General features: G+C 45.7%; 1 pseudogene; it reads right to left on the bottom strand.

Moving 5' to 3' along the window:
* Positions 1–1,031: 1,031 nt before the first annotated feature.
* Positions 1,032–1,874, bottom strand: LOC112823024 (purine nucleoside phosphorylase pseudogene; annotated as a pseudogene).
* Between the last annotated feature and the right edge of the window lie 8,216 nt (positions 1,875–10,090).

Below are 10,090 nucleotides of genomic sequence, written 5' to 3' on the forward strand. Positions count from 1 at the left end.
AGAGGCCAATACAGAAGCTACAAAGCTTCTTATAACTCAGCCTTGGAGGTCTCACACTCTCTGTTTGATCTCCTTCTATTGGTCAAGCAAGTCCCTAAACAAGAGACTATTCCTATTTAAGAGAAGGGGAATTAGACTCTACCTCTCAATAGGAGAAGTGGCAGAAAATTTGAGATCATCCTAATATACCACACCCTGGTGACCTGAATGTACAACCAGGCTTAAAAACCACAGTTACAAATGTACCAGATCTTATTAACCAAGCTCTTATTGATGAGTGTGCAGGCTGCTTCCGATCTGCTGCTACAGCCAGTGAGCCAGCCCTCAGTATGCGTGGCGGCCATCATTTCACACGTGGGTCAATATGTCTGGGATAAATTGCTGGGAGTAAAATTGGTGTAGATTAAGGACACCTGGGCTGGCTCAGTCGGTAGAGCATGTGACTCTTGATCTCAGGATCATGAGTTCAAGCCCCACAATTGGGTGTAGAGATTACTAAAATAAGGTGGGAGGGGTGAAGAAAAAAAGAAATTGGTGTGAATTAAAGATTAGGCTCTGGAAGTTTTTTGTTTTGGGTTTTTTTTTCCCTCCATCTTTCTTTTTATTCTCAAAATATGGTAATACTAAAGTCCAAGAGGTATTGGACTGGGCTGGCCCTTGTGTGGGCTCTAGTGCTTTGGAGGAGGCAGAACTGAGTCCCCAGGGATGTCTAAGTGTTATATCAAAAGGATAGCAGTAGTTACTGGGCCAAGTTCAACAGCCCAAGTCATACCCAGGGCATATACACAGCAGGGCTTGGGCTCTAGCTCTGGGGGAAGAACAGGGGGTGATAACTGCTTTGAGACAACTGAGCACAAGAAGAGGCAGCGCAGAAGGGTCTGGTGGGAGAAATAGGGAAGGTGAAGGAGAGAGATCTTCCTTTCCTTTCTCCTACGACTTAAGGGCAGAAGCACGTGACCCCAGCAAAGGGCCAAGGTAGGTAGTAGCTACCTGGATCCCATTAGGAAGAGGCCAGACCACTCCAGGGCTGGTTAGCTGGCTTTGGCAGGCAGTGGAATACTGGTCATAAGAAGACAGACAAACTGTTCTAATTTCTGCACAGCTTGTTTCCCAGCCTCTAGTACTTCCTTATGATTGACCTTCTCCTTGGTGTCATAATCCAGGACGACTTTGTTAGTGATGAGGGAGAACCCAAAGACTCGACGTCCACAGTGCCTTGCCAACTACAACTTCTGGTACTGTGCTCATGCCAACAGCATCTGCCCCCAGCCTCAAAGGGGGGGCCTGCCCCCATCACACAGGTGCCTTCCTTTCGCTCTCTCTGCTCCCCCATCTGTTTCCAGGCACTGTGAGCCTCTGCCTCATATCCCAGTCAGAGGCACTGGATGTGGCAGGGACACGAACTCCAAACCTTTCAGCATCAGACCCTCTAAGAGGATTCAAACCACTGAAGCCAAGTAGGCTGATGTGACCATGGATCAGCATGATTATCTCCAACCTCAAACTCGGGGTTGAGTCCTCCAGCTGCATTGGTGACCGCTAGGTTGTCCACACCCATAAGGAAGAGAATCCTCACTGGGAATGTCACCTCCGAGAGCGAGTAGCCTTCATGCATGAGGAACCTGCTGTGCACCATCACACAGGCTCTGCCATTCAGGAACCCAGACACCAGATGACCCGCATGACCTGCCAATGTATTTTGGGGAAAGTTTGGTATCTCACTGTAGTCAAAGCTCTGGGCCTCGGTTAATTTATCGGTCAGATTTCCTTAACCCAGAACCACAGATGACTGCCACTTGAGGTCTGTGCTCGGTGTGGCGCAGAAGCCATTCACTAGTGTTCTGATCATCATCATACGTAAATTCGTTCTCCATGGTGCTGCCGCTGCCACCCTCTCAAGGACCCCACCCTTCCCCTCTCAGATCGCATCTGCTGAGCTGCACCGCACTGCACTGAGCCCTACTCCCCGGGAGTGGTGTGCACAGTCTGGTACTGCAAGTTTTTGAGTGATAAAGTGACACATGCAAGTCTGAACTTGAGAAGATCCAGTCTGTCTGCACTGCCCAGGATGGAGCAGAAGCAGCAAGAATTGCAGGCAGAGAGACCAGGCTGATTGTGGTCAGACTATCTGGGGGACAGATCATAAGGTTGAAGTGCAGCTAGAAAGGGACAAGTGAGTCAGAGCACCAAAATGCTATGCTTCTTGTTCCAAGTGATGGAAGACAGAGGCTGATGGGGTGATCAGCTTGGTGAGGGATGATAGGCACTGGAGTGCTCACGGCCAGTTTCTTAGAAGAGGTAGGACTTGAGATGGAGCGTGCAGGATGAGGAGAGCTTTAATAGGCAGCAAGGGAAAGGGAAGACAATCTTTCCACCAGCATTTCATGTGTTAGAAGACATGGAGGAAGCTTCTTTTTTTTTTTAATAAAGATTTTATTTATTTATGAGAGAGAGAGAGCCCATGTACATGAGGGGGGAGGGGCAGGGGAAGGGAGGGGCAGAAGTAGAGTCCACCCTGATCAAGGAGCCCAGTGCGGGGCTCGATCCTAGGACCCTGGGCTCATGAGCTGAGCTGAAGGCAGACTCTTAACTGACTGAGCCACCTAGGCATCCTGGAAGCTTCTTCTTGAGATAGATAATGCAGCTCAAGCACTTAGGGCTTAGCCAGTGCCTGTCACATAGCAAGTATTCAAAACTATGATGCATTATTCTCAATAACAGCAAGTAAGGCCTATTAAAAGCTTAATAAATTGGGACATGACTTTGGATGGCAACTGTTAATGCTCTCGTTATTTCTAAACAGATCTATACAGAATGGGAAAAGCTTTGGTGAGGCCATAGGTTCAATCTATACCATTGGCCCAATCTGAAATAGATGGTGGTTTACTCATTCTGTCTTAGAACCTTCATCAGCTTCCCTTCCTTCCAAGGGAGAATCAGTGGGAACTGACACTAGCTGGACAGAGAATCCCTAGAATCCCATTCCTGTCCCACCATCACGCTCTCAGCCTGGTACTCATCTCCTTGTCATCTTGTAAAATTTGATCCCAGGAACTGATTTTCTGTAGGGTACATTAACAAAGAAAAGATCCCAGAGCAAGTACGGAAAGGGTCTCACTGTAAGCACTGGAAAGACCTTATCTGAAGACGTGTTCCAATTTTGGGTGGCACACGGTCATGAAAAGAAGTAGCATCTGGATAGTATCCTATGATATGGCTAATCCTAGTCATCCTTTGGGTCTTAGCTTAAAAAATCCTTCCTCCAGGAAGTCCTAATGACCCTGAAACTGTTTGAGTGCCCCCATATGTGCTTTCTTATACTCTGAATCTCCCTTGTTGTAGCAATTACAACACCATTGTTATTCTTGTGTCTATGTCTCCCTTATAGATATAGATATAGATATAGATACTCTCTTATAAACAAGCTCTTGTTTGCATGTCTCTGCAGTGGAGAGACCCCAAAGCGACCCCCAATGACTCCCACTTCCTGTTGCCCAGGCCTTGGTATAATCCCCTCCCCTTGAATATAGGTAGGACCTGTGACTTTCTCCTAATCAATAGAACACAGCAAGGTGAACAGATGTCACCCCCATGGTTATGTTGGGTTACATAATACTCCGTTTCAGCAGACTGGAGCAGGAGACTCTGCTTTCTGACTTGATGAAGTAACTGGCTGTGTTGAAGAAGCCCATATGGCAAGGGAACCTACAAGAGGCCTCTAGTTGCCATGGGTAGCTTCTACAGGTAGCTTCTACAAGTGGTACCTGGGAAAGAAAAGTCAAGAAAAGAGATGGGGGCTGGGGGTACAGGGAGACAATGTTCTATAGCCTGATGGAATCCAGCTGACAGCCAACCAAAACCAAGGCCTACAGTCTCACCATGGTAAGAAATCAAGCTCTTCCAGCAAGCTCAATGAGCTTGGAAGCAGATTTTTCCCCAGTCAAGCTTCCAAATCAGAACACCACTCAGTGGACATCTTGAGTCCAACCTTATAAGACCCTGAGCAGAGGAGCCAGCTAAGCTGTGCCCAGACCCCTGACCCACAGAAAGTGTGATAGAAAAATGTATATTGTTTAAAGCCTCTAAATTTGTTGTAATCTGTTACAGCAACAGAAAGCAAATATACCCCACTAGACAATAAGCTCTATGTGGGCAGGAACCAATCCATAGGGTATCCCCCATTGTACCTCCAGCACCTCCCACGATGCTTAACAAATATGTGTTGAATGAATGTACATCATCCCTACAGTACTTACAACCACTCCATAAGGATTATTTTTACTCGAGTTTTATTAAGACTGAGAGAAGGTAAGTGACATATCTAAGATTCACCCTGAAAGAGAAGAGATAGAACTTGAACTAGCACCTCCTCGGACCAAACCACAAGCTCATTCACTAACATCACAGCTGTAGGAAGAGTGCAGGCTTTCCATCTTGGCAGAGCCAGTGGAAGCCTACACAAATTATTGTCCCTAGCCCATGCTCGTAGCAGACATCACTAATAAATCCCTGTAGGCTTTCAGGCTGCATCTATTGCAAACCCTCTCAACTCAGCATTTCGGTAGCCACAAGCAATTGATCAGAACTGACCCAAGAGAAGAAACCTATTTATCATCTGAGCTCTGAGCTCCAAGTTCTATCTATATCTCCATGCAACTGGTTTGGGGATCCATTCCTAGGAATGTACGGGAAATAATATGAAAGAAATGAAAGTCTGGGCATAGATAGAAGTGGTACCCAGGAAAGAAAAGTCAAGAAAAGAGACAGGGCCTGGGGGTGCAGGGAGACAGACTTCCAGGCAGGAAATTCCACTAATGGTGCATGCTACAGCTGGGTTTTTCTCATGGCTGAATTCCCCAAGTTAGCTGATGGATTCTTCCTTGCACAGTAATCAGGTTCAGCAATTAGAATCCTTTTTTAATTATCATCACGGCCATGCCGTCCCAGCCGATGACCCCACCAGGGGAGCGATGCACTGAACATGGGCCATGGCTGATATTTTTGTTGTTTTGACAATTAAGGTGTTACATTTGCCTGAGGGGTTACAGTTTTGATATTTTAAACATTAATCTCCAGGAAGGAAACCTCCCTGTTTCAACAAGGAATACCTAGGCTGCCATAAACGTGATGGAGCCTTGAAGTAAGAAAACAGATTGAAAAGTGAGGCAAACAGTCAATGAATTAGTTGTTTGGTTTGACTTTATTTGTTAATAAATTGATGAAATCCACTTTGCTCTAGGCATTAAATAGACCAGGGTTACCAAGTATATTGTGCTGACAAAACCACCTCTCATGCCATGGCAGGCATTACTAATTAATCACATCATTCTCTCCTCCCTGAGTCCCAGCTTGGTCTTGGAAACCTTCCCAACACAGAGCTCCAGGCAGCCAAAAACAATCTATCATTCTGGATCTCCAGGCAAAACTACTTGCCATCCAAGATTACAGGCACAGCCCCAACTCACAAGTTATCAAACGAAAAACAGGAGAGTGAAGCTTTAGGATTAAGGGCACGGAAACTGGACTGAGAGAGCACCTGGATTTGAAGCCCACCTCTGCTATCCATTAGCCATCCCATGCCTCAGTTTTGTCACCCATAAAATGGGAATCATCATAGCATCTACCTCATTAAGCTACAATGATGATTATGTGAGTTCAAATAGGTTACAGGTCCTGGAAGAGTACCTCACAAGCATAAGCATTGGCTATTCTTATATTTTGATTCCCTTTGTCCTATGTACAAAATCTAGCTCTCCTGCCGGACTATATGCTCTTCAAAGGTAGGCACCTTGCTTTGCCTTCTTTGCATCCCCACGCGTAATACACAATAGGAGCTGAGTCAGTATTCAATAAATAAACTGTTGTATTAAATTCTTCCAGCCAGAGTGGCAGACTCTCTATTCCTCCCCCCGGTACCTGGCACATTTCTGCCTCCTGTCTCTCCCATGGTTTCCCATCCCCCCACTCCTCCTACCAGCCTCCATCTCTTTAAGGCCCCAATTCATCTTCTTCATCCTTCTACTCTCCCCACCAAACCCACCCGGCCAATATTCACCTGATTTCTCCCCATCCTTCAGAGCCTGCCCAGCTGGAGTAGTTATTCATCTGCTCACCAAATGATTCCAGCTCTTTGCCTTCTGGGCACCTAGTGGAATTTTACTTCCTGCCCTGCCCCTGTGGTTGGGTGCGACCCTATTAAAAGTCTGGCCCATGAGTGGAGAATCTGACTGCTGGTGTGAGACCCCCCCAATTTCAGATCTGCTTCCTCTGCCACAAAAACCAGCAATGTTCCAACCTGCGGCTGTTCCATCTGTCCGGTTCAGAGCGAAATTAGGGGGAGCAGAGCCACTAGCTGACCCATGATGGACCAACAGCATGAATGAGAAAGAAATCTTCATTTTTTTAAGCCACAGAAATTTGTTCTTGCTATTTCTGCACCATCACCTGATTTATCCTGACAAATACATTACCTTAAGGTCAGCATCCTCCTGCAAGCCTGCGCTAGCCACAGTGACCCACAATAATTTCTTCAAAAGTGCAGGGGAAAAAGCCTCTTACTCATTTTTACCCCCAAATCTAACATAGTGTCTTGCACACAGTCAGAGGGCCAACCCCTGGAAAGTATTTAGCGCACTACATAACACATAGCAGCCTCTCAATAAAGGGCAGATGTCCCATTCTCACCATCAGCTGTGAGACTGGTACTGTGACCCCAGGGATCAGCCAAGACACCAAGGCCTAAGTAGATCAGGCTCTGCAGCCAGGGGGCTCCTCAGTGGAAGAGTCCAGATGTCAACCCCTGGCTGCCAGATGCCAAGTGTTAGACCACCATACCATACTCCCCCTAACACCAAACAGGGCCTCTCTTTTGATGGTGTAATTCTGAGGACCTCAAGCCACACGGCCCTCTGACCTTGGGATCCGACAGAACCACCTTGCAGCTCTTAAAGTCCCGGTGATCAGGATGGCCTTACCAGGTAGCAACCACGAGCACTGTGTGTGCGAGCCCCAAGAGACCTCCTGTCCGTCTGACTTCCCTTCCACAGAGCCTCATATAGTGCCAGCCCAAACAGGTGCTTAATAAATCTCCTTTGATAAAAAAAAATCCATGCAGCCGATAAGGCTCCACCGTACCTACCTACCATTTGATGCCAACACTGAGCAGTAGGATACATGCAACAAGACTAACTAGTAGCAGCTAGTTAGGAGGCAAAGGAGAAAAAGTGAAAAAGGCAAGGCAAAGGAGAAAAAGTGAAAAAGACAGACCATGCACAAATGTTCGAAACCAAGGCTTTTATGCCTTTGAAACTGAATCCAGGGATATGGCAGGAACCCCTATAGACAGTTGAAGGGCTTCTCCCTCCCCTGGATTGTTGCAGTGTTCAGGAGGCTCCAATTTCTAATCTCACAGGTTGGGAGTCGGCCCTGAAGTCTCTGTGCAGCGGGGTGGGTGTGAGTCAGCCCTGGAGCTGGCAGGGCCCCGGGCCTCGCGTGGAGTCCAAACCCGTCACTGACACATAGGGGAGAGCGGAGGCAGGAGTGGGTGTTTGCTGACAAGCAGCTTCATGGGAACGCTTGCCTTGGCATTTCTCAGTGCTGAATCAGGGAGAAAAGTTGGGCAGAGTGCTGCGGGGTTCCACTGAGGGGGAGGGGGAGAGGGAGGGAGGAAGACCAGAGCCCGAGGTGGGAGAGAAGAAGGAGCAAAGTGACCACCATCCAAAGGAAGGCCTTCTGGATGCATTCCACACTCTCGCCTGCCCGCCCTCACCACAGCCCTTGTGGGAGGGGAAACCCCTCCGGGAACGATTTTTCTCTCCTGCACAGGAGGAAACCAAGGCTAAGAAAGATCAAGGGCTGCACAGCTAACTAGTGGCTAAAATGGAATTCAAACTCAAGTCTAACAAAAGCTGGATGTTCTCCAGCCTCTGACCCATCACTTGACCCCCACCTCTGATAAACCCCGTCTCACCCCAGCCTCACCTGCGTCTCCTCCAAAGCTTAGCAGAAGCCAGACAGACAGGAAATGAAGGGGATGTGGAGAGAGGCATTCACCTCTCAGACAGACTGGGAGGGAGTGAGCGGGACCCCAAACGCAGGAGCCTGGGTGCGTCTTGTTCAGCCCTGAGTAGGGCAATCCTACACCTGCCGATCCAGATGAAGAGAGAAAAATCCAGACCTCCCCATTCCTCCCTGATTATGTCATCCAGAGCAGCGCTGCCTGGTAAAAATATAACCCAAGCTACATATTGTAATTATAACTGTCGAGTAACCACATTTTTTAAAGGTAAAAAGAAAGTGGTGAAATTAAGGAATAATATGTTTTAACCAAATCTTTCCAAAATAGTACTATTTCCACATGTAATCAACATAAAAATTTATTTTTTATGCATGTCCTTTTTTTTTTTTGATACTAAGTCTTCAAAATCTGATGTGCACTTGATACTTATCCACACCTCAACTGGGACTAGCATATGTGACTAGTGGCTACTGTATTGGATGGGGTAGATCTACAGGATACGAAAATAGCCAAATGAATACAACCTCACTCTACATGATGCAAAGGGCTTTTTAACTACCATACCAGAAGGTTGATCTTTTTTGATTTACAGTTCTATGCATTTTAACACACATACAGATTCATGTAATCACATGTAACCACCACCATAATCAGGATATGGACCAGTTCCATCACCCCCAAAAACTCCTTGGTGCTCTCTCTTTACTGCCAAACCTTCCATCCTCCCCTAATCCCCTGTACAAATGGAATCATACACTAGGTAACCTTTTGAGATGGGTTTTTTTCACTCAGCATGATCCCTCTGAGGTTCTTTCTTTTTATTACCGAGTTTTAGCACACTGTACAGATAGACCACAGTTTGTGTAGGCATTTAGCTGCTGAATGACATTGGAATTGCTTCCAGATTGGGATGATTATGATCAGAGCTGCTGTAAATATGCAGACAGGTTTTGTGTGAACATAAATTTTCATTTCATTTCTCAGGAGTGGGATTGCTAGGCCATGTGGTAACTGTATGTTTAATTTTATAAGAAACACCAAATTGTCTTCCAGAGTAGTTGAACCATGTTTTATTCCCATCAGCAATGTGGGAGAGTTCCAGTTGCTCTGCATCCTTTTCAGCACTTGATATTGTCAGTATTTTTATTTTAGCCATTATGATAGGTATGTAATTGGGTCTCATTATGGCTTTAATTTGCTTTTCCCTAATGCCTAATGATGTTGAATATCTTTTAATGTGCTTCTCTGCCCTCCATATGTCCTCTTTGGTGATATGTCTGTTCAAGTGTTTCACCCATTTTTAAATTAGGTGTGTGTTTTTAAGGTCTTATATATCCTAAATACAAGTCCTTTGTTGGATATGTGATTTGTAAAATATTTTCTCCTAGTCTCTAGGTTGTCTTTTTACTCTATTAACATTGTCTTTCACAGAGCAGAAGTTTTCAATTTTTATAATGTTCAATTTATCAATTTTTCTTTTATGGACTTTGCTTTTGTTGTCCTTAGTTAGACCTAACCCCAGGTCTTAGAGGTTTTCCTCATATTAAGTTTTTGGACAATAAATCACATGTTTAATACCCAAGGGGTTGTAACTCCTTAAAGAAATTCAGCTATTGGTTTTAGTTGTGAAAATCTACCTTGTCATATGGATTCATTCATCCACTTTGCAGATATTTAATGAGTGGAAAGTCATGACTAGTAAAGGAGAGATGATTAAAATTTGATTCACAATAGTGGCTGCCATTAATTGAAGGTCTAGGGCCAAGGGCCGTATAAACATCCTCTATATCCTCCAATCTGGCGTTACTATCCTCATTTTACAAGAGAGGAACCTGAAACTTAGAGAAGTAATTTTCCAGCCACACAGGCAAGTGACAGTAGAGTTAGGTTCAGCTAATTCCAAAGTCCTCAGGTGTGGGAGGGTTCTTTGCTTTCTAGCAATAGAAGATAGCTCTACCTACCTAAGCAGGGGCGGGGGGAGGAGGGGGAGAGAGAGAAAGAAAAGAAGAAGGAAGGAAAGAGAGAGAGAAAGAGAAGGAAAGAAAGAAAGAAAGAAAGAAAGAAAGAAAGAAA

Source organism: Callorhinus ursinus, unplaced genomic scaffold (assembly GCF_003265705.2).
Source record: "Callorhinus ursinus isolate GAN/ISIS: 27379988/994484 unplaced genomic scaffold, GSC_fseal_2.0 scaffold5, whole genome shotgun sequence".
Classification (NCBI taxonomy): domain Eukaryota; kingdom Metazoa; phylum Chordata; class Mammalia; order Carnivora; family Otariidae; genus Callorhinus; species Callorhinus ursinus.